Source organism: Mastigoproctus giganteus, chromosome 8 (genome assembly GCF_048544385.1).
Source record: "Mastigoproctus giganteus isolate SK-2022 chromosome 8, ASM4854438v1, whole genome shotgun sequence".
Classification (NCBI taxonomy): domain Eukaryota; kingdom Metazoa; phylum Arthropoda; class Arachnida; order Uropygi; family Thelyphonidae; genus Mastigoproctus; species Mastigoproctus giganteus.
The window spans coordinates 116028196-116046775 of NC_143582.1; the positions used below are offsets into that span (position 1 = coordinate 116028196).

General features: G+C 39.0%; 1 protein-coding gene across 7 annotated transcripts in view; it reads right to left on the minus strand.

Annotated features, from left to right (window-relative positions):
* The window catches only part of ash1 (histone-lysine N-methyltransferase ash1), a 1128611-nt gene that overhangs the window by 998715 nt on the left and 111316 nt on the right, over window positions 1–18580 (minus strand). The window lies entirely within an intron of this gene.

The window sequence follows — 18580 nt, forward strand, 5'->3', positions numbered from 1 at the left end:
AAATAATAGAGCAAGCTTATCTGCGAAAAGATCTAAACCTCACAAGGACTTCCTAATTCATTTCACAAATATACGTGGTCTTAATTCCAATCTCAACGATGTCCATTTCCACTTGCAGGCTTCCAAACTCCATGTACTTTTTCTGACTAAATATCAGTTATCAGTTGATTCAACTACTTCTCATCTCAGATGTCCAAATTATTTGCTGTATGATTCCTTTCGCCTCAAAGGTGGTACTTGTGCATATGTCCATTCTGATATTCCCTGTCAGAGACTTGGCAATTTGGAATCTCCTCTCTTTGATCTTCTCTGGCTTAAAATCTCTCTACCTCATTGTGTCAAATTCATCTGTTGTCTCTACCGTTCTCCCAACTCCACTAATCACTTGGAGCTCTTTGACTTCCTCTCTTTGCAACTTGACTTTCTCCAGTCCAACTTTCCTAACAGTGAGGTAATTTTCCTTGGTGATTTTAACGTTCACAACTCCAGCTGGCTTCCATTTTCTAGTCACACCGACCCAGCAGGTCGAGATGCTGAGGCTTTTGCAATTACTAATAACCTAGCACAGATTGTTCATTTACCTACAAGAATACCGGACAATCCTAATCATACAGCCAATACGCTTGATCTTTTTCTCACAAACAACCCTTCTAAGTACAAGGTCGAAGTGAGAGGTCCTTTAGGCACTTCAGATCACAACTTGGTGATTGTCTCTTCTCCAATGGAACCTTTATCTCATGGCTATTCCCAACCTCGTATTGTTTGGCATTACAAGAATGCAAAATGGGATGACCTGCAAGATTTCTTTTCTTCCTTTCCTTGGTCTGATTACTGTTTCAAAACTTCTGATGTCAACGTTTGCTCAGATCGTGTCAGTGAAATTATTCTTGCAGGAATGGAATCCTTTATCCCACACTCCACTTTAAAATCTCGTCCTTCATCTAAACCTAGGTTTTCCAATAAATGTGCTAAGGCTGTCCAAGAGAAGAATGTTGCATATCGTAATTGGCTTGTTTCTAATTCTTCAGTTTCATTTTCTGCCTACACCAAAGCTCGCAACAATTGTAAAGCAGTTACCAATCAGTCCAAACTAGAGTTTGAACAGGCTAAGAGTAGAAAACTTGCTTCTTGTCCTAATGGTAGCCGAGCATTCTGGTCTCTTGCCAAAGCTATTGGCCGCAACTTTTGCCCATCTCTGCTCCCACTTCTGTCCAAACCAGATGGTTCTGTTGTCACTTCAGCCAAGGATAAAGCTGACCTGCTAGCATCCCATTTTTCTTCCAGCTCATGTATTAATGATCTTGGTAAAACACCTCCCACCATTCCTAACACGCTCCATTCAATGCCTCCTGTGGTCTTCCGTCAAAAGGATATCAGAAGGATTTTGATGAATCTTGATGCTAAGAAAGCTCCAGGTCCTCATGGTATTTCTCCACTTGTTCTCAAAACCTGTGTTCCTGAACTTACTCCTATTCTTTGCCGCCATTTTTCACTTTCTTATTCCAAAGGTGTTTTTCCTTCTGCTTGGAAATTTGCTCTTATCCAGCCAGTTCCTAAAAAGGGTGACAAATCCCTCCCATCCAATTATCGTCCCATTGCAATTACTTCTACTCTTTCTAAAGTAATGGAGAAATCAATTAACCGCCAACTCTTAAACTACCTAGAAACCTTCCGTCTGATCAACGATCGCCAGTAGGGATTCCGTCAGCGTCGATCCACTGGTGATATTCTCGCTTATGTTACCCATTTATGGACTAATTCAATGGAAAGGTTCGGTGAAACACAAGTAGTTGCTCTTGACATCTCAAAGGCTTTTGATCGTGTTTGGCATAAAGGTCTTCTAAACAAGCTTCAATCTTATGGTTTGCCAACTGTTTTTAATAATTGGTTATCCAGTTTTTTTCTGTGATCACTCACTGAGGGTGATGGTAGATAGCTCTCTGTCTTCTAACTTCTCCACTAATGCCGGTGTCCCCCAAGGTTCAGTTCTTTCCCCCACTCTTTTTCTCTTGTATATCAATGACCTTCTTCCATTGACTGGAAATCCTATCCATAGTTTTGCCGATGATAGCATATTGCATTCAACTTTCCATTTTGAGAAACCTTTTCCTGCTCAATCAGCTTCAACTTCTCGAAAATCTGCTGCCAATTCCTTAAATGCCGATCTTCAGGTAATTCTCCAGTGGGGCAAAGACAACTTAGTTGATTTCAACCCTTCTAAAACTCAGTCTTGTCTTATATCTCGCAAAAAGGATTCTTCTGCTCCTATGCCTATCTTTAGTGACACTCCGATTTCTAGGCAAAATGATATATCTCTTTTGGGAATTACCCTGACTTCTAATCTCTCTTGGCACAAGCACATTACAAATATTGCTTCCTCTGCATCTAAAAAACTTGGTTTTCTCTTTCGCTCTCGGCATTACTTTTCTTCCAAACAGCTGCTCACTCTGTATAAATCGCAAATCTGCCCTGCCATGGAATATTGTTCCCACATCTGGGGTGGTGCCCCCAAAACCTCTCTCAGGCTTCTTGATTCCATTCAGAAGAGGGCAGTTAGGTTAATAAATGATTCATCTCTAACAGAGTCTCTCCACTCGCTTTCTCATAGACGTACTGTTTCTGCTGCAATTCTCTTCTACAGATACTTCCATGGGCACTGTTCTTCTGAATTGGCTTCTATAATTCCCACTCTCTCTTTCAAAACAGTCCGAACACGTGCCGCCACCAGCCAACATCCATTTACTGTCCAACTTCAAACCCACAGAACCAAATTTTCATCTTCCTCATTTATTCATTCAACTGTCGTTTTCTGGAACAACCTTCCTTCATACGTATTTCCTGAAAATTACAATCTACAGAAGTTCAAGTCCAATGTCAACAAATATCTTCTTTCGTCTTCTCAACGGCGAACCCAAGCACGGTACTAAGTACTATAGGTTCTAATACCTCTCGTGTTTGGGGTTCTCATAAAAAATAAAAAATAAAAAAAAATAACATTAGTCCACGATGAGCAGTGTCCATTGATTACCACTCTCTCTCTGTCTTCTCCCCCTCAACCACCCTTTATCTATAGCAGCAATTTGCCTCCAATGCCACACAGCTCCAATTTGTGCAGCAGTCTTCCATGTGCAACAGCATCAAAAGCCTTTCTAAGATTCAAGTATTTAGTATCAAAGTTATTCCCTGCATCCAGTTCTTTTGTGACTGCATCATAGTACCCAATCAAATTGGTTAGGCAAGACTTCCCCTTAACAAAACCATGCTGTGTCCGAGCTATAACTTAAGATTTTTTTTTTTTTTTTTTTGTTATGTGAACCCCAAACACGAGAGGTATTAGAACCTATAGTACTTAGTACCATGCTTGGGTTGGAGGTTGAGAAGACGAAAGAAGATATTTGCTGACATTGGACTTGAACTTCTGTAGATTGTAATTTTCAGGAAATATGTATGAAGGAAGGTTGTTCCAGAAAACAGCAATTCAATGAATAAATGAGGACGATGAAAAGTTGGTTCTGTGGGTTTCAGGTTGGATGTTGGCTGGTGGCGGCATGTGTTCCGACTGTTTTGAAAGAGAGAGCAGGAATTATAGAAGCCAATTCAGAAGAACAGTGCCCATGGAAGTATCTGTAGAAGAGGCATGCAGCAGAAACAGTGCGTCTATGAGAAAGCGAGTGGAGAGACTCTGTTAGAGATGAATCATTAATTACCCGAACTGCCCTCTTCTGAATGGAATCAAGAAGCCTGAGAGAGGTTTTGGGGGCACCACCCCAGATGTGGGAACAACATTCCATGGCAGGGCGGATTTGCTATTTATATAGAGTGAGCAGCTGTTTGGAAGAAAAGTAACGCCGAGAGCGAAAGAGAAAACCAAGTTTTTTAGATGCAGAGGAAACAATATTTGTAATGTGCTTGTGCCAAGAGAGATTAGAAGTCAGGGTAATCCTCAAAAGAGATATATCATTTTGCCTAGAAATCGGAATGTCACTAAAGATAAGCATAGGAGCAGAAGAATCCTTTTTGTGAGATATAAGACAAGACTGAGTTTTAGAAGGGTTGAATTCAACTAAGTTGTCTTTGCCCCACTGGAGAATTACCTGAAGATCGGCATTTAAGGAATTGGTAGCAGATTTTCGAGAAGTTGAAGCTGATTGAGCAGGACAAGGTTTCTCAAAAAGGAAAGTGGAATGCAATGTGCTATCATCGGCAAAACTATGGATAGGATTGCCAGTCAATGGAAGAAGGTCATTGATATATAAGAGGAAAAGAGTGGGGGAAAGAACTGAACCTTGGGGGGACACCGGCATTAGTGGAGAAGTTAGAAGACAGAGAGCCATCTACCATCACCCTCAGTGAGCAATCACAGAGAAAACTGGATAACCAATTACTAAAAACAGTTGGCAAACCAGAAGATGGAAGCTTGTTTAGACGACCTTTATGCCAAACATGATCGAAAGCCTTTGAGATGTCAAGAGCAACTGCTTGTTTCACCAAACGTTTCCATTGAATTTGTCCATAAATGGGTAACATAAGCCAGAATATTACCAGTGGATTGACACTGACAGAATCCATACTGGCGATTCTTGATCAGACGGAAGGTTTCTAGATAGTTTAAAAGTTGGCGGTTAATTGATTTCTCCATTACTTTAGAAAGAGTAGAAGTAATTGCAATGGGACGATAATTGGATAGGAGAGATTTGTCACCCTTTTTAGGAACTGAGAGATATGAGCAAATTTCCAAGCAGAAGGAAAAACACCTTTCGAATAAGAAAGTGAAAAAAGGTGGCAAAGAATAGGAGTAAGTTCAAGAGCACAGGTTTTGAGAACAAGTGGAGAAATACCATCAGGACCTGGAGATTTCTTAGCATTCAGATTCATCAAAATCCTTCTGACATCCTTTTGACGGAAGACCACAGGAGGCATTGAATGGAGCGTGTTTTACCAAGATCATTAATACATGAGTTGGAAGAAAAATGGGATGCTAGCAGGTCAGCTTTATCCTTGGCTGAAGTGACAACAGAACCATCTGGTTTGGACAGAGGTGGGAACAGAGATGGCAAAAAGTTGCGGCCAATAGCTCTGGCAAGAGACCAGAATGCTCGGCTACCATTAGGACAAGAAGCAAGTTTTCTACTCTTAGCCTGTTCAAACTCTAGTTTGGACTGATTAATAACTGCTTTACAATTGTTGCGAGCTTCGGTGTAAGCAGAAAATGAAACTGAAGAATTAGAAACAAGCCAATTACGATATGCAACATTCTTCTCTTGGACAGCCTTAGTACATTTCATTGGAAAACCAAGGTTTAGATAAAGGACGAGATTTTAAAGTGGAGTGTGGGATAAAGGATTCCATTCCTGCAAGAATAATTTCACTGACATGATCTGAGCAAATGTTGACATCAGAAGTTTTGAAACAGTAATCCGACCAAGGAAAACAAGAAAACAAGTCTCGCAGGTCATCCCATTTGACATTCTTGTAATGCCAAACAACACGAGGTTCGGAATAGCCATGAGATAAAGGTTCCATTGGAGAAGAGACAATCACCAAGTTGTGATCTGAAGTGCCTAAAGGACCTCTCACTTCGACCGTGTACTTAGAAGGGCTGTTTGTAAGAAAAAGATCAAGCGTATTGGCTGTATGATTAGGATTGTCCGGTATTCTTGTAGGTAAATGAACAATCTGTGCTAGGTCATTAGTAATTGCAAAAGCCTCAGCATCTCGAACTGCTGGGTCGGTGTGACTAGAAAACGGAAGCCAGCTGGAGTTGTGAACATTAAAATCACCAAGGAAAATTACCTCACTGTTAGAAAAGTTGGTCTGGAGAAAGTCAAGTTGCAAAGAGTGGAAGTCAAAGAGCTCCAAGTGATTAGTGGAGTTGGGAGAACGGTAGAGACAACAGATGAATTTGACACAATGAGGTAGAGAGATTTTAAGATAGAGAAAATCAAAGAGAGGAGATTCCAAATTGCCAAGTCTCTGACAGGGAATATCAGAACGGACATATGACAATGCTCCCCGCATACACACTACTCGGACTCCCTCCAGTCACGATCTGGCAGAGTAGAGGTAGCAAAATTATACACTAGCTGATCAGGAAGCTTCCTAGAGAGTTACCAATACGTTCGGTCCGGTTTACTAACTAGCGGCCGGACTGCGAACACCGTTTTAGAGCTGTACCCTCAAAATGTAAGGAATATTGGATCTCGCCATGACGTTCATCATAACCTCAAAAGTCATCAATCACACTGCATGATGGAAGAGATAGGGAAGGGTTGACCGGAACTTAGCCCTAGAGACTAAACATGGGTTCCACCACTTCAAGCCTCCAATAAGCAAAGTGGTGGTATTTCACCGGTTGATGAGAGTCATCTACCACCTAGTACTGCCTGGTAACATAGAGGGCGTCGTTCCTCCATGTGTTGTGGGCGCCACAACGTTGGTTCACACCTGAGGGGTCACCCACCATGTACTTGTGCATGGAGGTTATACTCAGGATTACTAACAGTCCCACCATCGTGAAGGTGCAAGCAGAGTATTTGGCTGTCACAGACCATACGGACTTCACCGAAATTGGGTCCACTTGACTTGAGTGTCACCCGAATATCAGTTCCATCAGCGTTTTAGACTCCCAGGTAGCAAGTACAGCTTGTCTGGCATATCTGAGAGAATGTCTGTGACAACCTCAAGGACCAGTCTTGTCTAGATGATCCAGTAGTGCTTCTTTAACCAATGCCTCCATTAATTTAACTGGAACAGAAGTTAACTCACAGGTCTATAATTACTTGTGTCAGCCTTTGATCCTCCTTTGTTTGTTTGTTGCTTGTTTGTTTATTATTTGGTTTTTAGGAGCATTAGCAACTAAGGCCATACTGCTCCGCGGATATGCAGTGGTTATTCCCTGACCTTTCCACATCCTCCTTATTTGGTGGTCACGGGCTCGAACCCCAGTCTAATCAAGAAGCGTGTGCTACGTACTGCTGCTCCTGCCCACCTGGCTACGGAGGCGCCCGATCCTCCTTTGTGAATTGGGGTCACATTTGCACATCTCCACTGAGTCCAAGGAAGCTCTCATTATTATGGCTAAGGGTTCGCTTACTTCCTTTGCTGCCTCCTTCAATATAACTGGATAGATCCCATCCACCCCAGGTGCCTTTCTTGTGTTTATCTTCAACAATTTCTCCTCCACTTTACTCTCAGTTATTACCAGATTATCTAGCTTACTGCCAGAGCTGAATAGACCTCTGGCATTCTCCTCGATGAATAACTCCTCTTGTGTGAATGTCAATGCAAAATATTCCTTTAGTTTGTTAGCTACCTGAGCAGGATCATCAACAGTTCAACCATCGATATCAAGTGGACCAATCTGATTCATCCCCTTCTTTCAAGAGTTTACATAAGTAAAGAACTCTTTGCTGTTTTTCTTTGCATCCTTTGCCAAAGATTTCTCATAATCTGCCTTTGCCTGCCTAGCCTCCTTTGTGACTTGGTTATATCTTATATCAGACCAGCTTATATCTATCATAGGCTTCTGTGTCACATGTTAATTTATATGTATCCCATGCATTTTTCTTCTCTGCCATATGTCTCATTAGTTCATCTGACATCCATTTAGGCCTAAATCTTGAACAATATTTCTTAATTGGTATGTAAAGCCTTGTAGCTTCCAAGATAAGTTCTTTGAATGCTTGCCATTTTGAATTTTCTGTTGGTAATTGGTCCCACTGTACAGAATTTAAATACTGTCTCAGACCATCGTAGTCGTCTTTACGAAAGCAATAACCCTTCCCTTTACCCTTGATGGTAGTTACCTCTTTGAGTAAATCCAACTTCAGCACACTGTGATCACTGCCACCTAGTGGTTCCTTTATCTGCAGATTCTTAATGCATAAAGAATCACTACTGATAATCAAAATAGAGTTTTACTCCCTCTAGTTACCTCCCGAACATGCTGAGGTAGAAAACAATCATCCAATAAATCCACAAACGCCTTGCTAGTGTGTGAGTGACCAACATCACAAATTCTAGTCAATATCTGGGAAATTAAAATCCCCCATTATAAGACTCTCTGATTTACTGGCCCACTCTATTTCCCTGTAGTTTCTTATTATACTCATCAGAGTCATTAGGCCTATAGCACACTCCTACTCTCAATTTTGATCTCCCAATGCTTATGTCACACCAAACTGACTCGACACTGCACTGTGCAGCGATGTTGACTGGCTTCACTTCCTTGGATTTTATGTGTTTCTTAAGTAATAGCATAATCCCTCCTCCCTTCCTATCCTGTCTATCCTTTCTGTAGACGTTGTACTCCCCAAATTCCAGTTCTGCATTCCTTATATCTGTGTGACACCACATCTCTGATATCCCAACAATATCCGCCTTTGATGCTTTGAGCAATACCTCAAATTCGTCAAATTTATTCACAAAACTCCTAGCATTGGTGTACACACAAGTATACATGTACGTGTTCCTATTCTTAGCTACCCTAATACAACCCATGTGTTTACTTGTACCGCAATGACTCCCAGCAGTCTCTAAAATATCCTGCATCTTGTTTTCCAGGCTTCTGCTCATTCCAATAGAAGCAGTGCAAGAATTACTTTCACCTCTGCCAGTGGCTACTGTTAATCTATTAGTACTTGTATCCCCCCAAGCTAGCAGTTTTCCGACCCACCTAACACTGCCTCGATAGCATCAGCAAATATTCTTGCACCCTTTCTATTTAAGTGTATCCCATCCCTGTAGAAGCAGTCTCTCCTGTTAACAAGTACAGACCAGGCTGAAAAGAATTCTACCGCTTGAGTCTTGCACAATCTTTCCAGGGCCGAATTGATCGACAAGGCCGAATTGATCATCATATACTACCTCCTATCGTGTCTGGGCAGAATTGGAGACACTTTCAAATTCAACCCTAATTCACGGCTTTTTTTCAACAGTGACCTGTGCTTGTTAAGTAATTCTGCCGGTCTCCTACTCTTAATATCATTAGTGCCAACATGTACAACTAATCACCTTTTGTGCCCTTAAAAGATGATATCCCCTGTACAACATCATCAATCTTTGTCGCTGGCAGACATACCCTGGTCCTGTTCCAAACATGATGCAGATGTTGATAAACACATTCATGCAGTATTTAATAAATAAAATTCATTTATATCTCTGGTCATTCGTATATTATTTGTCATGAAGTGAGGATGATAGCAAGTTCTGTTCCAGATTCACAGGCATTTGTGTGTTTTTATGAATATATGTGAGGTAAATATAGAGATAAAAGTTTGGTGTCCATTTTGACAACATATTCCATTCAAACCTGATAAATATAGGATGAAAATTTGGTGGTTATGCAATTCCAAAATCTTTTATCCACTAGAGGGGATTCCCTACTTCAGAAAAGAAGAAAATGAGAGTGCAAAAGGATTAGTTAGTAAATTGTGGAATCAATGGTAGTACCTTATTATCACACCAACCAAAAATATTACATGCGACAATTACTTCAAGGATTTAGATCTTGCTTAACAATTAATATCCATGGGCTTGTCATAACAGTAAGGAAGAACAAAAGAATCATTCCTCAAAAATTTTTACCCAATCGATGAAGAATTGAATATTCTTCTTTATTCGGTTTCATGAAAAAATGTGCCTTACTGTCATTACCAAAATTTATACGGTATATCCATGTAGTAAGCTCGTTATTACAGTGAGCGACTATGCGAGAGAGAGAGAGAGAGAGAGAGAGAGAGAGAGAGAGAGAGTCAAAAGGGAATCACCAAGAAAGAGAAGAATGATGATATCCACACCCAGGGTCCTGAGCTGGATATCATCATTCTTCTCTTTCTTGGTGATTCCCTTTTGACTCTCTCTCTTTCTCTCAGCGAAGGATGGTACGTGGTTGTCTTCCATGAAAATTAATTACTATAATTAATAACCACTCTTATACCACCACGTGAAATTAATAATATACAAGTTCAGAATTAACCAAGTTGAACTTGGTTAATGACTGCACAAAAAGCACAGAAATAACAACATCATGGCTGTATTGAGCAAAAAGCCATAATGAATTTAATTTACATGTATTTGCATACAATCGCTCACTGTAATAACAAGCATACTACATGGACATACCATAAATTTTGGTAAACAATCTTAATTGCTCAGATAGTCAAAAAAACCCAATTCTTGGAAGAGACAAAAATGAAAGGGGAGACTTTTTATGACTACCCGCATCGCATTAGAGACCAGTTTATGACCTAACCTTGTCCTTTGTAGTGCATTGCCATTCCACTTGTAATTTCTACGGTCACATTTTGTTTACAGATTGTCTTATAATTAACTAAACCACAAATTTATTTTGGGACTTTTTGTGAACAATAATTGTTTGTTGCAGATCACTTTGCAGTTATTTTAAAGCTAGAAAATCAGCTAGAAATGAACCCTTCCTTTGGAAACATGTCTACTAACAAAAGAAAGTATCTCGATTTGATAAAAAGTCAAAATTATTCGTGAGTTAGAACATGGTGTGCAAAAAATGTTGAAGTGGTTAAAAAGTTTTCTTTGTCCTCTTCAACAGTATCAACATTGTGGAAGAATAAACTTGTTTACATATTGGCACTGGAAAAGAACATAATCAGGGGAAAAAAATAATTAAAAAAGTTCGAGTTACAAATGTCCATGAAGCACTGCTTCAATGGTTCACTGCACAAAGAAGTGCTGGATTTTCAATAGACAGTCCAATCTTGAAAGCTCAAGCAGAAAAATTTGCTAAACAATTTGGATGTGATGATTTTGTATGTAACAATGGTTGGCTGGATTGATTTAAAAACCGACATAACATCGTTTATGCAAAAATTAGTGGAGGATCTCGACCTGCATATTCAATAAAGGCAAATGAACTGATTGATCGTGTTTGGGAAAAAAGCAGGAAAGATTTTAATGACAAAGACATCTACAATACCAATTAAACAGGACTGTTTTATAATTTGACATATGACAATACATTTAAATTTAAAGGGGAAAAATGTGTTGGTGGAAAAAAATTAAAGACTCGCTTGACAATGCACCTATGCACAAATATGACAGGGATTGATGAAAAAAAAACTGTTTGTTATCAGAAAATTGTTAAGACTTCGATTTTCAAAAAGGTAAGGAAACTTCCTGTGGATTACACTGCGAACAAGAAAGCTTGGATGACTTAGGTTATTTCTTGGCAAAACGTATATGATTGGAATAAGAGGTTCTTCAAAAATGAAAAATATTTTATTGTTAGTTGATAACTGTCCTGCACATCCTGAGATTCAAAATTTGTCCAACATTAAACAAGTGTTTCTGCCTCCCAATGTGACAAATTTTATAAACAATGGACATGAGACTGTAATCATGAGTTCGAAAGGATTTTATAAAAGATTTGTAGTTCTAACATTTAATCAAGTCAAAGAGAACAAAAACTTAACTAGTCTATATCGATATTGGATGCAATAAATTTATTGAATGATGCTTGGAACGTTACTGCGACAACCATATCGTTTTTTTTTTTTTTTATGCAAATCTCAAACACGAGAGGCGTTAGAACCTATAGTACTTAGTACCATGCATAGGTTGGAGGATGAGAAGACAAAAGAAGATAATTTCTACAACTTCTACAGACTTTAACTTCTGTAGACTAATTTTCAGGAAATAAGTATGAACGACAGTTGTTCCAGAAAACAGCAGTTGAATGGATAAACGAGGAAGATGAAAAGTTTGTTCTGAGAGTTTCAAGTTGGACAGTAAATGGATGCTGCTGGTGGCAGCATATGTTCGGATTGTTTTGAAAGAGAGAATGGGAATTATAGAAGCCAACACTGCCCATGGAAGTATCTGTAGAAAAGGCTTGCAGCAGACACAGTACATCCATAAGACAGAGAGTGCAGAGACTCTGTTAGAAATGAGTGATTAATTAACTTAACTGCCCTCTTCTGAATTGAATCTAGAAGCCTGAGTGAGGAGTTTTGGGGGCACCACCCCAGATGTGGGAACAATATTCCATGGTAGGGCAGATTTGCGATTTGTATAGAGTGAACAGCTGTTTCAAAGAAAAGTAGCATTAGTAAAGACACTTGAATACAGAAAACAAAAATGGACCCAACATTGAACCCTGAGGGACTCCACTAATAACATTAGTCCACGAAGAGCAATGTCCATTAATTACCACTCTCTGTCTTCTCCCACTCAACCATCCCTTTATCCATAGCAGCAATTTACCTCTAATGCCAGACTGCTCCAATTTGTGCAGCAGTCTTTCATGTGCAACAGTATCAAAAGCCTTTCTAAGATCCAAATATATGATATCAAAATTATTCTTTGCATCTCGTTCCTTTGTGACCACATCATGCTATCCAATCAAATTGGTCAGGCAAGACTTCCCCCTTAAGCAACTCATACTGTGTCCAAGCTACAACTGAAGTCTTGTCTAGATGATCCTGCAGTGCCTCCACTAATTTTCCTGGAACAGAAGTTAAACTTACAGTGCTGTAATTACTTGTGTCACCACTTTGATCCCCCCTTTGTGAATTGGGGTCACATTTGCCCATCTCCAGTCCATGGGTACATAACCTGAATCCAAGGAAACTCTCATAATTATGGCTAAGAGTTTACCTACTGCCTTTGCTGCCTCCTTTAATATAACTAGATAGATCCCATCCACCCTAGGTGCCTTTCTTATGTTTATCTTCAACAATTTCTCATCCACTTTGCTCTCAGTTATTACAAAATCATCTAGCTCACTTCCAGAGTTTAATTCACCTCTGGTAGCCAAGAGCAAAAGATAAAACCAAGTTTTTCAGATGCAGAGGAAGCAATATTTGTAATGTGCTTGTGCCAAGAGAGATTACAAGTCAGGGTAATCCCCAAAAGAGATATATCATCTTGCCTAAAAACTGGAGTGTCACTAAAGATAAGCATAGGAACAGAAGAATCCTTTTTACAAGATATAAGACAGAACTGAGTTTTAGAATGATTGAAATCAACTAGGTTGTCTTGGTCCCCACTGGAGAATTACTGCAGATCGGCATTTAAGGAACTCATAACGGATATTCGAGAAGTTGAAGCTGATTGAGTAGGGCAAGGTTTCTCAAACTGGAAAGTGCAATGCAATGTGCTATCATCAGCAAAACTATGGATAGGATTTCCAGTCAATCGAAGAAGGTCATTAATATACAAGAGGAAAAGATTGAGGGAAAGAACTGAACCTTGGGGGAAATCAGCATTAGTAGAGAAGTTAGAATTTACCATCACCCTAAGCGAGCAGTCAGGGAGAAAACTGGATAAGCAATTACAAAAAATAGCTGGCAAACCATAAGATGGAAGCTTGTTTAGAAGACTTTATGCCAAACTCAATTGAAAGCCTTTGAGATGTCAGGAGCAACTGCTTGTTTCATCGAACTTTTCAAATTAACTTGTTCGTAAATCTAACATAAGCCAGAATATCACCGGTGGATCAACACTGACGGAATCCATACTGGCGATCGTTGATCCGACGTAAGGTTTCTAGATAGTTTAAGAGTTGGCAGTTAATTGATTTTTCCATTACTTTAGAAGGAGTAGAAATAATTGCAATGGGATGATAATTGGATGGGAGGGATTTGTCACACGCTGGCTGGATATGAGCAAATTTCCAAGTAGAAGGAAAAACACCTTTGGAATAAGAAAGTGAAAAAATTGTGGCAAAGAACAGAGATAAGTTCAGAAGCACAGGTTTTGAGAACACGTAGAGAAATACCATCAGGACCTGGAGCTTTCTTAGCATCAATATTCATCAAAATTCTTCTGACAGTCTTTTGACGGGAACCACAGGAGGCATTGAATGGAGCATGCTAGCTATGGTGGGAGGTGTTTTACCAAGATCATTAATAAAGATGAGTTGGAAGAAAAATGGGATACTATCAGGTCAGCTTTATCCTTGGCTGAAGTGACGTAGAACCATCTGGTTTTGACAGAGGTGGAAACAGAGATGGGCAAAAGTTGATGCTAACAGCTTTGACAAGAGACCAGAATGCTCGGCTACCATTAAAGCAAGAAGCAATTTTTCTACTCTTAGCTTGTTCAAAATCTAGTTCAGATTGATTAATAACTGCTTTACAATTGTTGCCAGCTTTGGTGTAGGCAGAAAATGAAACTGAAGAGTTGGAAACAAGCCAATTACGATATGCAACATTCTTCTCTTGAACAGATTTAGCACATTTATTGAAAAACTAAGGTTTAGATAAAGGACGAGATTTTAAAGTGGAGTGTGGAATAAAGGATTCCATTTCTAAAAGAATAATTTCACTGCCATGATCTGAGCAAATGTTGACATCAGAAGTTTTGAAACAGTAATCCGACCAAGGAAAAGAAATCTCGCAGGTCATCCCATTTTGATTCTTGTAATGCCAAACAACACAATTTTGGGAACAGCCATGAGATAAAGGCTCCAATGAAGAAGAGACAATCACCAAGTTGTGATCTGATGTGCTTAAAGGACCACTCCCTTCGACCGTGTACTTAGATGGGTTGTTTCCTAAAGAAGCATTGCAAGATCAATTACAACAACAGAATCACTTAGAAGAAATCTGCCTATATCTGCTGTTAATTATTATCCTGTGTAAAGCTAGTAGTTTTCCAACTCATATAACACTGCTTCAACAGCCTTGGCAAATATCCTTGCACACTTTCTATTTAAGCATATTCCATCCCTCTAAAAAAGTCAGTCTCTCCTGTTAACACGCACAGACCACAATGAGAAAAATTATATCCCATGAGCCTTGGAGTCTCTCCAGAGCCAAACTGATTACAAGGTACTTGTCACATACTCCCCTCTTATCGTGTCTGGGCAGAATTGCAGAATTAATCCCAACTCACAGCTATGTCTCAACATTACTTCGTTAATTAAATACTCAGATCTACTCTTAATATCATTCGTACCAATATGCCTTGTTTACCCTTAAAAGATGATAGCTGCTTTACATTATCATCAATTTCAGCTCCTGGCAGACATATCCTCATCCTATTCTACTTGTCCTTTTTGCACCATATATTTCCTATTTCCCTGACAGTCACCAGCTATTGTTACTTCCTGTAGGACCAAAGATATCTAATGTGGAGGATATCACCATGTTGTCTGATGCTGGAACATGGACTCTATCACTGGGCTTTGCAGCTGAGTGCTTGATGGGTGGTCTCCTCTCTTTTATTCCTTTAAGGGCATCACAACCCTATTCTTCAGGCCCTCATCTACCCCATCAGAATGCTGAATTTGCACTTAAACTCTTCATTCTCTTTGCAAACACACAACAACTGCCATCACCTGGCTGTGTTGTTTCCTGCTAAAGGTCTCCTTCAAAGAGGGAACAAGTAATGCACATAATATAATCCAGTCATAGGACAACTACCCTTAGCAATTCTCCCCTAAATCAAAGCATTCCACTACTTTGACCTCTTCACTTTGCTGTTCTAATCAGACATGATTTTAATATCAATGTAATCTTAAAAATCAAACATGCAATTAAGAGATACAAAAATAATAATGAGACATATTTTGAAATTTTGTCGGCTGTTCTTATTATTATTTTTGTGTATTTTGTGAAATTTTCTGTATTTTGTGAATACCAAAATACAGTTTCATAAACTTGAAAATGTAAGTGACTAGTGATTTCATGTTTTTATAGGGTTCTTTTATTGTCAGCAGAATTAATAACTTTTGTTCAACTGAAAATAACAGGTGTAAAATCATAACGTTGTTTTTAAGTTTTCAAATTTTTCTTTAAAAAAAAATAAAAAAATTATATTTAATAAGTACTGTGGCCCATTACAAAAAGGTTGAGAACTGGTATATACTCCATGCAGAATTTCTAAAAAACAAAAAAAAAAAAAAATTTCCAGAAATACAACAAGGAAGTTGAGCACCTATCATTGGTGATGGCATGATTTCTTTCTGGGCGATTGCAAGATGTTATATTTATTTTACATACAAATCCATTAAATTAAATTATTTTCCACATTTCTGATATCTGCCCATCTCAGAAAAATGCATTCTTCTGAGATAGGACAATATCAAAAGTGGAAACTGCCTTAATGAGAATGCCATCTCAGACTCATTACGACAGCTGGTACCATAGCTGTCGTACTGAGTATCGTAATGGTTATTCTTTAACAAATTTCTGAATGATCCCCAGATCATAAATACGTACTAAATTTTTCTTCAAAACCCATGTGGATTTTTTTTAATGTCCTAAACCTTAAACAGTTAATGTGGAGCTGAAAAACTAGTTTTCAAATCAATTATAATATCCAGATATGAATGTTTTTCTTTAAGCCCAACTCATAAAAGTTCAATTCTCTTATCTTATGCACTGATATACTCAGAATTACTAGGACTGATGTGAATGCCAAACTTAGGAATGATGTGAATACCAAAGTGTAATGATATAATGATTCAGATGGAATTCAGAACACATTTCTTCCCAGCCAATCCTTGAAATGTAAAAAAAATAATAATAAAATAAAATACAGATTTTGATATTGGGCATCTTTTATTCTGATTCAAAAAAAAAAAAAAAGGTTCTGTTTATACGTAAGGGAACCCAAATGCAAGTTCATTACACTTGGGTTCCCTTAAATATAAGAGAGTGTGTTTTTCCAAAATATCAGTAAACATGAACAACTTTCCTTTGCCATAATGAATATGAGAGAACATGGAGATAAAACCGCCCAAGTTAATAATGAAAAGAATGCCCTTTGAAAATATTGGTCTCCAATCTCAAGTTTCCTAATCCATAAATTTTTAAAAAATAGTTCTGGAAACATAGTGAAGCCAGAATGCTGGGAGAATCTTACCATTAAACATTCATTAAAGATACCTATGACGACCTCCACAGCGTGGATATACACCTGAAAACTGTATGGATCTCTGTATTCAATTTCCATCTCTGAGAGGCCTTTAGTCCCTCCAGGGACAGAGGAATGCCTTCTGCCCATGCAGCTTTCTCCGATATGAGCATAGGTCAGGCATACGCTCACAATGGAGATATTGCAATTATCCTCATGTCAACCTAAATTGATTATATCATTTTATAAAAGTGGCATCACTAAAATGTGAATCTACCATATTTATAAAATTCAAGCCACTGGGTGGATTCTATTAGGCAGTGCACACCAATCAATGAATAACACATATGAGGAGCGATGTGAAAGTAATCCCTCCTATTTTTTTCCTCAGAAAATTTAATTCTTGCAACTATGCCTTTTACATCAATTAATCCTCAATCATTAATTTTTCCACGAAGTCACCATTTTCTATGCACTTCTGCCATCTCTCAGTCAGACACTGTATTCCAATCCTTCAGAGCTTTGCGAGCGCTGTGCATGAGCTGTTCGTCTGCAAAATGGATTCCATAGCATGCATCCTTCAGTGAGCCAAAGATGTATAGTGTTATTTGTAATGCAGCTCCAGGGGCTTCCTCCAACTAATGGGCCAAAGTGGTGATAGTCAGAAGGTTGGATTGGATTGGTTTTGATTTTATTGGCGCATTAGCGACTAAGGCTATAATGCGCCAAGACCAGTGTCAGAAGGTGCAACATCCTAGCTATAAGAGGGGTTAGGATAAACAGTGCACCCCAGCTTTGTGATGGCCTCCATCATGCACAGACTGTTGTGAAGTCATGCGCTGTCATGCAGAAGAAAAACCTCATTACGGTTTTTATCCAGTTGAACTCTACAGGTGGGGACTTTCAATTTTATCAACGTTTCCACATCTGAGTGATCGATCTGAGTTGATTGTTGTGCTGTGCTCCAAGAAGTTCATAAGCAAGACCCCATATATTTGTCCAAAAACACTGTCACCATGACTTTACCAACAGAAGGCTGTTTTTTTGGACTTCTTCTTGCGCAGTTAACTTTGATGGTGCCACTCCATTGACTGTCTCTTCGTTTCAGGGTCATAATGGTGGACTCAGGTTTCATCGCCTGTGACTATATACATAAAAAAAACCTCTCTTTCACTCTCGTAGTGCTGGAGAAGTTCCATACAGATGACTTTCCAGGCTTCTTTGTGCTCAGCATTTTCGGGACCCACTGGGTGCAAACATTGTTGTAGCCTAGTTCTTTAATGATGGTTATCACAGCAGGTTTCCCTATACCTACTGCATCACACAATTTGCATGTTGTGATGCGGCGGTCCTCTTTGATCAGTGCGTCAATCTGGCTCACTCAGTGACATGCAAAATGATCTACGGCACACATTTGAAAACAAAAACATTAGGAGGCATTACTTTCATAATGGACCTTGTATATGAATAGCCAAGTAGTATAAGAGAAAACTACCAATTAAACTTATAAAGGCTATACGTAACTATGCCTACCTGCATTTTGTCCTACACAGCTAAAAGTCTGTCATCATCACGGGAAGGAAAGGCATCTCAAAGACATGACACCTACAATTTTCCAATCATGGAAGAGAAACCTTTAAGTTTCTCTTCCATTCATATTTGGCTGCTCCTACAGATTCAAAACATTCAAACTAGCACAGATTCACTAACAGAGGCTGGTCATGATCTCATGCAAGTAGCTTGA